The sequence below is a fragment of the Crocuta crocuta genome, unplaced genomic scaffold (genome assembly GCF_008692635.1).
Source record: "Crocuta crocuta isolate KB4526 unplaced genomic scaffold, BGI_CrCroc_1.0 scaffold90, whole genome shotgun sequence".
Lineage (NCBI taxonomy): Eukaryota > Metazoa > Chordata > Mammalia > Carnivora > Hyaenidae > Crocuta > Crocuta crocuta.
Genome location: NW_027527449.1, coordinates 2,303,832 through 2,312,840, shown reverse-complemented (window position 1 = coordinate 2,312,840; position 9,009 = coordinate 2,303,832).

The following is a 9,009-nucleotide window of genomic DNA, read 5'->3' as shown; positions in this document are numbered from 1 at the left end:
GAGAAGTAAATATTCATGGTTCTGTGATAAGATATTAAGGGATGTATTTTAGACAGGTAGGTATTTCTGGACCTCTTCAAACATACTATATTTCATCTACCTATTAAGCTACCTCTGGTTACCATACTTACAGAAAGAGATCAAATTGGCTGATAAAATGTATTAATTTAAAGAGCAGGAGAAACAACGAATGGTTTCGAGTTGTAATATACAACATCCATCTTGCATCTTCACAAAAAAAGTCGAACTTGTTAACCTCTCAACCATTAAACAAGTATAGACTATTAGCACTAGGAGCACAAAATATAAAAGGAAGCAGGTGTTTGAAACACTGGTAACCAGGGGGTTCTACAGATGAAAAGCAAATAGACTTTCTCTGTATCACAATCACATCCTCACCCTCAAACATTTTTATTTTGAATGGGAAGAAATGAGTTTTCTTTTTTTAATGCAGTTTTCCAAACAATGTGTTTTCTTGTGATAAGAGATCTGTTTTAATGTCTTTACCAAAGAGGCCCTTCAAAATAGTATGTTGGGGGTGGGGGGTGTGAACATTATAAATCGCACTGATTTTAAAAGGACCCAAAATTCTGTACAATCACCCCATACCTTGACAAGTTCTTCCAGGGAGATGCATTTGTTTTCTGAAAGGTTTATGTTAGACTTACGTGTTAGGTAGCATCATTTTGTAAAGGATAAAGAAAAGCCAGAAAGGACCCCTGTTAACATTTCTCCAAACTTGGCTCCCATTATTTGTTTTCTAATCATAGGGGTAAATGCCAAATTAACGTATGCTCTTCCTAGGAATCTTCTCTGTAAAAATATTGTTCAGAGGGTAACGAATGATGAGGCCAACTTGACTCTATTGTCTTGTTATATTCCCCTCGCTGAAATAAATGTTTCCCTCTCACTTCTTAATTTTACCACATTATAGTAGATAGTCTCTAACACAGAATTGAATAAATTCGTTATATTGTTTTGCAGAATTATTTGAAAAATAATTTAGAATTATTCTACAAAGTTCTAGATCTAAATCACAATGTAATAATTTATGCATGGCGTATGCGGTGATACCTGGCCCTTGGCCTCTTGTCTAACAATACACTAGACAAGAATTATTACTCCATAATTCACACCCTGTCATGTCTTCTTGCTTAATTAAAGCACAACCTTCCTCTACATGACAAGCAATTGGACTGTTAACATTACAGATGATTATCCAACCTCGCATATTTTATTTTTACAACTTACTCTTTTCATGTACACATGATGCGCACTGCCGGTATACCTACCTCTGGAAATATGAAAAAATCTGTTTCTGTGCTTACTTTCTGTTTCTGTACTTACAAATTGCCACTTGAGAAAACATGGGCAAAATACTGTATGTTATGAATTAGTAGTTTAGGGATTGAAATAACAGTGCAATATCTATAAAGAAAATTAATGGATGAGTTTGAGGGCCTCTGAGTATACATAGTTTCTCTATTATGGATCAAGTAAAGGGTGATGCATATGCATCCGCACTTGTAAATGAAATTTAAATATTTAAATGCATGTGCAGGGTCTAGAGAGGAAAACCTTAAAACTCTTCTGAAGAATTCAGAAGAGAATAACCAAATGATAAAACCTAGCATGCACATGCATGTACATGAAGTGCATAGCCCAAAGGTATTTCTTTTTTTCAAATGTAGCTATGAAATGAATAATAAAGATTCAATAAAAATTTAAAAGTCAACAGTATTTTTTAATATGACAAAATGAGACTACAGTTTTGGGGTTAAAAACCTTCTACCTATAGTTTTTTGTTTTTTGTTTTTTTTTTTTTGGTTTCTATTTATAGCAAAATTCCTTCTGAGGTACCTGGGTGGCTGAGTCCGTTAAGAATCCAACTCTTGGTTTTGGTCTCATGGTTCATGAGTTCAAACCTCATGTGAGGCTCTGACTCCACACTCTCAGTGTGGAGCCTGTCTCTCTGCTCCTCCCCTGCTTTCTCTCTCTATGAAAATAAATAAAAAGAATCCCTCAGAGCAGTCTGTACAGATTACTTCCAATTTTTCTCCTCTCATTTTCTTGAGCCAACTTCAGTTAAATTTTCTCTTCCACCACACTACCATTGATCTAACATTCCTAATTCCACCCAATCTTCATGTTCCTTGATGTGAGAACAGCATTTTCCAAATGGCTTCCATTTGGCTTTCAGAAAACCACCCTTTTCTGGTTCCCTCCCCCTTCACTGACCATGCCTCACAATCTTGACTTTTATTTTGCTCTACCCACAACTGCTCCTTTAGTGATTTCACCCAGTCTGGTTACCTAAACACCTTGTTTTATTCTGGCAGTTTCTAAAGTCCCATTTCTAACCAAGACCTAAATGACAGATTCTTATATTAATGCTGTTTACCTGGCATTTCCAATTGGATACTTAATAGGCATCTCAAAGTTAATGGATCCAAAACAGAACCCCCCAACTTTATCTTGCTACTCTTCCCCATCGTAATAAGCTACAACTCCATCTGTCTTTGGAGACAACGCTGGCTCTTCCCGATCTCTCATCTCATAGGCAACCTATCTGAAAATTTTGTCGGTGTTACCTCCAGAATATATTTGTAATGTGAAACCATATATGGTCACTTCCTCCTCTCCCATCTTGGTCCAAGACACCATTATCTTTGACTGAGTAATTACAATGGTCTCCCAACTAGTATACCTGCTTCCGCCCTTTCTCTCTTCCATGTGTTCTCAGCATTGCATCTGGGACTGACGTTTGAAAACATACATCAGGTCATGCTATCTTCCTCCTCAAAATCCTCCAATATTCCACACCCAGAAAAACAAATGACGTCACACATATAAACACAGAGAACAAAAATCCATCCCTTAAAAGCTTCACAGTTTACATAGGTTAGAAGCTAAATTGATGAGTAGCCTCTAGCTCTCTGTCTCTATGATTCTCCCATGCTCTTCCTCACCTGCCTGCACTCCTGCTTTCCGGCTGTTGGCCCCTTTGTGCCGCTTTCCTCCAGCAGATGTGTCCTTTCCCAAAGCTTTCTATGCAGCTGTTCTTCTTTCTGTGTGGACTCTTTCCCCTGCTACCTCCAGATGCCTTTCTCTCCACCCTCTTTGCTCAAATATCATGTTCTGAATAAAACTTTGCTTACTTACAAAAGCACTTCCAAGCATCCTTCCCTGTTTTACTTTTCTTCATAGTACTTATTACTATTTCTCTGTCTCTCTGTCTCTCTCATACACACATAGACGCACACTCTTATTTATTCCATCTATGGTCTGTTTTTTCCACAGAAGAATCCATGACCTATGAGGGCCAGAATTTTTTTTCTTTATTCTGTTTTGCTTATTGTTACAACCTTCCCACCAAAAGTAGTTCTTGGTACATAAAAGTCCATGAGTAAATACTTGCTGAGTGAATGGGTACATGGTATGTAGATCATTAACGGTAGATGCATTTCTATGGAAAAAATATTAAGAAATTGTAACTAGGAATTATTTTAGAGGGGAGAGGCTTTTTATAAACGTCCATATTTTTCTATCATTAGTTTCTGTTATTTAAAATTATAACCAATATTATTCTGACACTGATGTCACAGGATTTTATAGGCTATTTGTTGAATTTTTCATTATTCTTGTATCTTAAAAAAAGTAACAGATTATATTTTAAGTAAGTCCATACAATCTTCAAAATTGTCATTAAAGTTACAAGCAAGAAATTTAACCAGAGACCAAATGCTCGTAGAATAACGAGTTGTCCAGTGACTGAATAGTCCCACATCTAAAGAATCACATGAATTCTAAATGAAGAAAGAGTATAAGACGCCTGTCAAATGACGAAAACAGTAAGTATATAAGCGTTCTGTTTTGAAGACAAGAGAAAAGTTTACTGAGGTTTCCATAAAAACCTTTCTCTGGATGTAGAATATTGGAGGAATCTGAGGAGGAAAATGGTAACCAATGTGTCTCTTGATAAGTTCATTCATGTATCAAAGAATAATAGTATGATTATGGTACAATATAGCAATTGGAATCTTCCATCTGATAGTCCGTGTTCAGAAACAGAGAGAATAAGAGATGATCTTATTAGCTTGAGTGATAGGCTATTATATTAATGGTTCCATTCGGGGCAGGGTGGCCCCGGTTCATCATAGCGCTGACTGCGCTCCATTTCATAATGACTTACGGTTTTCTGTCAGGCATCAGCACTTTGATTACCCAACATATATAAGAGAGAGAAAAAAGAAAGCTGGTACTAATTCAGGTAAAATTCAGGCACCGTTTACCAATTTGAATCCAAAGGTATTGTTAATATACTATTATCAAAGTATGTTGAGTTTTTTTGTGAACTGCATTAAAAATACGTGAATTCAAGCAGAACTATCTGCCAACTGATGAACATATGGTTACTTTTGCTACTAATAAATATTTCTACAGATATGAGACTAATGAAGCACACTGATACTGCCTTTTCATGATTATTAACTACATAAGTTCTCAAGAGATCCAAATAGATTTAGCACAACTTCATGGAAAACCACTGTAAGTACCATACCTTGCCTAGTGCATGTCGCATCATGAGGGAGTATGACATAAACACATAATTACAGAAAATCAAAATATATGCTCACGTTTTTTGAGGTATATGTTTCACATTCATTGCAGTGAAATAATTTTTCAAGCAGAAAATGTTATATTACTTAGAGTGTGACAGTCTTGACACATTATATTTGGGTGCTGTTAGCCACCAAATAATAAAAAGATCATACAGTCAAGTAGCTGTTCCATTTTTATTCCATTTCAGTCTTAGCGAGATAGTCTTGATGTTAAAAGCATTTTATATTTTTTTATGAGATTATAAGCTCAGGATTTACTGATCTCTCTCAATTTTTCTCCACTTCAGGTTTTCTACCAGGTAATAATACAGCTATTTTGATAGAAATGTGGCCATCTTATGATTTTCTTTTTAAGTGGGGCTCCACTTTTTTCACAGTTTGAAGCAGTAGGCACAGCAAAGAGCAGTGAAGTGGAAAGAGAAAGTCGGGGGTAGCGGGGTAACATGTTCTTCTGAATGTATTAGGAAACCCCAAATCTAAAAGAAATCCTTTCGATTTCTGGTACTAAGACACGATGGACCCCCTAAATATTTTCCAAATCTGCCTTATTTCCTTTTGTCATGTATTATTATCTCTATTTTTGCCAGGGCCATTTTTTTTTTTTTTTTTTGGTACGTGTAAGCTTGGTACTTTATTTATTATTTCCAAAACCTACTGCAGTGTTTCTATTGTTTGGGTTTTCTCTCCCTTTTGTTCTCACTGTTGCTTTCTCACTTTGACTCATTTTGCTGGATCTACTTCAGGCTTAAAAATTTCTCAATCTAGTGTTTTGTAGTCTTCATCCTTATAGACTTGCCTTTTAAAATTTTACACAGTAAAATTTTTTACACAGTAAAATATATTTTAATGTTTTCTATTTATTTCTGAGAGAGAGACAGCGTGAGCAGGGGAGGGTCAGAGAGAGAGAGAGAGAGACAGCGTGAGCAGGGGAGGGTCAGAGAGAGAGGGAGACACAGAATCTGAAACAGGCTCCAGGCTCTGAGCTGTCAGCACAGAGCCCGACGCGGGACTCGAACCCACGAACCGTGAGATCATGACCTAAGCCAAAGTTGGATGCTCAACCGACTGAGCCACCCAGGTGCCCCTCTTTTAGTGATATATTTTGAGTCAATGATTCAGCATCCCAAGTTTCCCATATTATTCATATTTCCTTGAAAATAACTGAATGGGCTTTTCATAATTGTTGAGACAGTGTTAAAAATCTGTGACTAAAACTCCGAGATAGAAATGAAGGAGTTTAATATGGTATAATTGTCTTCCTTTTTATTAAATCGCCCTCTGAATTTTATTTTAGAGTAATAAACCTCTAGATTATACCAAATGATTTATTCGATTTCATGAAAGTCAGAGCCTCAGTATCCTATGATAGAATAAAAGAAATGGATAAACAGAGAGCCTCAGAGTGAAGTAAACATAAAAGAACTATTTGAGCCTGGTCTTGGGTGAGTCTGCGGATTAGGTGTGCTGACAGTTAGGTACATTTCTGGAAAACCAAACTCAAGGACTAAGATTGGGTTTGATTTCAAACAATCCCTCCACAACATATGCGTTGGTTGCTATGCAACACAGTTTAATATCAACAAATGATGCCAAGTGATTTTTGCATACTGTAATTGGCTTGCAAGTTTTGTTGCTTGAAAATTGCAAAGAGAATGTGGTTATTTGAATTTAAATGGCTATGTTAAGAATGCTAATTTTTATAATTAAAAAAAAAAAAAAGCCTACAACACCAAACCTACATCTTAAAACTGAAGAAAAGAACTGCTTTCTGTGATAATAAATGTGCAACAGTCTGGAAAGTTTCTCTTCCACCCTTTGGGAAAGCACAGAACATATTGAAATAACTTTCTATGCTGGTCTACTCACCTAGCTTCTCTGATGAGTTGGCTGTTGAAAGCCTGTATAAAGGCAGAGCTCAATTAGTGTAATTTATGTATCCTTGGACGTCAATCATTCCTGTTGAGAGGTGGGACTCTTAAGCTCTCAGTGCATTAATTAAGAGCTCATCTCAACAGAGCCATCTTTCTACCTAAGGACCAAAAAGAAAGTTTTAATTAGATTTTTAAAAGCAAGTATGTCATCTACAAAAGCAAGTTTAGTTCTTTAGTTGGTATGCAAAGCAACACCTGGAAGGGGATATTCCAAAGAATACAGAGGGCACACGTTTTCGGTCACCTGTGAGGTCATAGGTAAAGGGGGGAGGGGGAAGCACCTGTCTCAAACCTCAGTTTCGGCCCTTGGAAATCCCTTCATGGAAATAACTAAAGTTTTGACTGTGTTGTTTCATTGCCAACATAATTATAGGACCCCTGTCTAATTATTGATGCTGATCAAGTGGAATTACGACGCTGAGGACAGACAATGGTTTTCTCTGATGGCTGGCTTTTTGTTCCAGGACTGAATGTGCAGTGGGCAATGCAGTGCAAGTTCAGCAAAACAGAGTGAGGAACTTGCACAACACATCAGTTTCATTGGGTCAGTGATGGAGTGAGCGTGCCGTTGCTCGCTAACGTAAAATACAGGGACTCGAGAGAGGTAAAAACTAGCGAGGCTCACTGGTGTCAGCTGCTTGAGAGGGGCTGTTCTCCTGGAATGGCTTGTGTGAGGCCATCAAACATACTCCTTAGGGCTCACTTGGGAAATAATAGATACATTATTGATTAAAATATTTATAAATTAAGGGAGGGAAACAAATTTTAAAAGCTAGTTCAGAATCTAGAAAGGAAATATATCTACTAATAGCTATTAACCCCTCCCTCTTCATAATTAAGGTGGGGAGGTCAGGATGCACGGTTGGGAGAACAAAACCAAAGGAGTTTGCCAATGTCAAGAAAAAAAATCAAAGAGCGAGAACAAAGGGAAATAAACAATACTGAACAATAGAAACACTGTAATAAGTCACAGATATAATGAATGGATTGCCCAAACTCACATATTCCAAAATATCAGTCTCAGAAAAAGAAGGAATGCAAATTCTCGGCTTTCAGAGAGGTGGCAGGCAATGGAGAAATATAAACCCCAGAATAAGAAGCACAAAATAAACGACGTAATAATTATAAGGGGGTTTCTAACTGGGATGCCTGGCACAATGGGAGCTCAGCTCACTGGCTCAACATTAACAGAAAGAGAGTTTCTCATTGCTAGTATATTTCATTCTACTTTTCTAAGGGAGGGTGTTTAGGAAACTCAGTTACCGTTTATGCTATCAATTTACCACCTAACTGGCATACGTGACGCGTACTGAATAACGGCAACAAACCTGACAAAAGAAACTATAGATTTTATAGGTATATGGTTTGTGCAGTATGTTTCTAAATGATAGTGTATGAGGAGAATATTCCTATATAGACAGTTTGTCAAAGGAATAAAGCTGGAAAACTGTAACTTATCACTTATGTTAATGTTCATAAAGATATTTTATAATCCTTTCTCGACTCTTTCCCCTCGCATATTTTCCCAGCTATTTTGCCTCATTTATTGTGCTGTATAATGTTTATTGCTCAATACATAGAGTAGTACTCCCCAGATACAAGTTGGCAATTGTGCTGGTTATACCAATCTTATGTGCCTGAAAAATTTATATAATACCACATCATCCTACCTTTGAGTACCATTTTTGTGTCCGTCAATGCATCTTTTTATTTGCATTTAAGCCAGGGTATATTACAAAGCCAAATTACCTCTTTACTATACTCAAAGATGTCTACGTGGTAATATGAATATATGTAGTTTTGTGTTTTATGAGTGTTTGCAATTTGTGTACCTCAGGAATCTCTTTGTTCTCCAAGTGATGTTTACAACATCCTTATAAGAGACTGAGGACAGAGCATGTTAAAACTAATCAATATTTAGTACCATTGTTTTCAAAGAAGAGATATATCATGATGTGTTTTTCCATGGGGTGTCAGCTTTTTTCATTCCCCACCTCCCTCAAAATTAGGTACAATTAGTTCTGTGAACTGAAGGCAACACTTTTAGCAATGACTGTGGCCAATCTGGTATTCATTCCCTATCAGTTCCTATGGGCTGTGTTTCTTAAGAGCAAGGTGAAGGGAATATGCTCCAGAGTAGGTAGTAAATTTTTATGCTTTAAGCCAAAAATATGAATTTTCCCACTACTTAATTTGCAGTTTCACAAGAACCCAACCTTATGATGCTGAAGGAGAAGGATGCCTTTCCCTAAATGAAACTTCCTTGCTTTTGTAGAAGACATTTTCTCAACTTAATGACACCTTTTGAATTTGCGAAAACACAGGCCAGCTCACATTAGAACTGGGACAATGTACCCATACTAGGGTCTGTGATGCGCTCCCACATTGGTTGCAATGGTGCAATGGCATTCCAAGGAAGAAAGTAACAAACAAACCTTAGTCTTGTTTGGAGAATG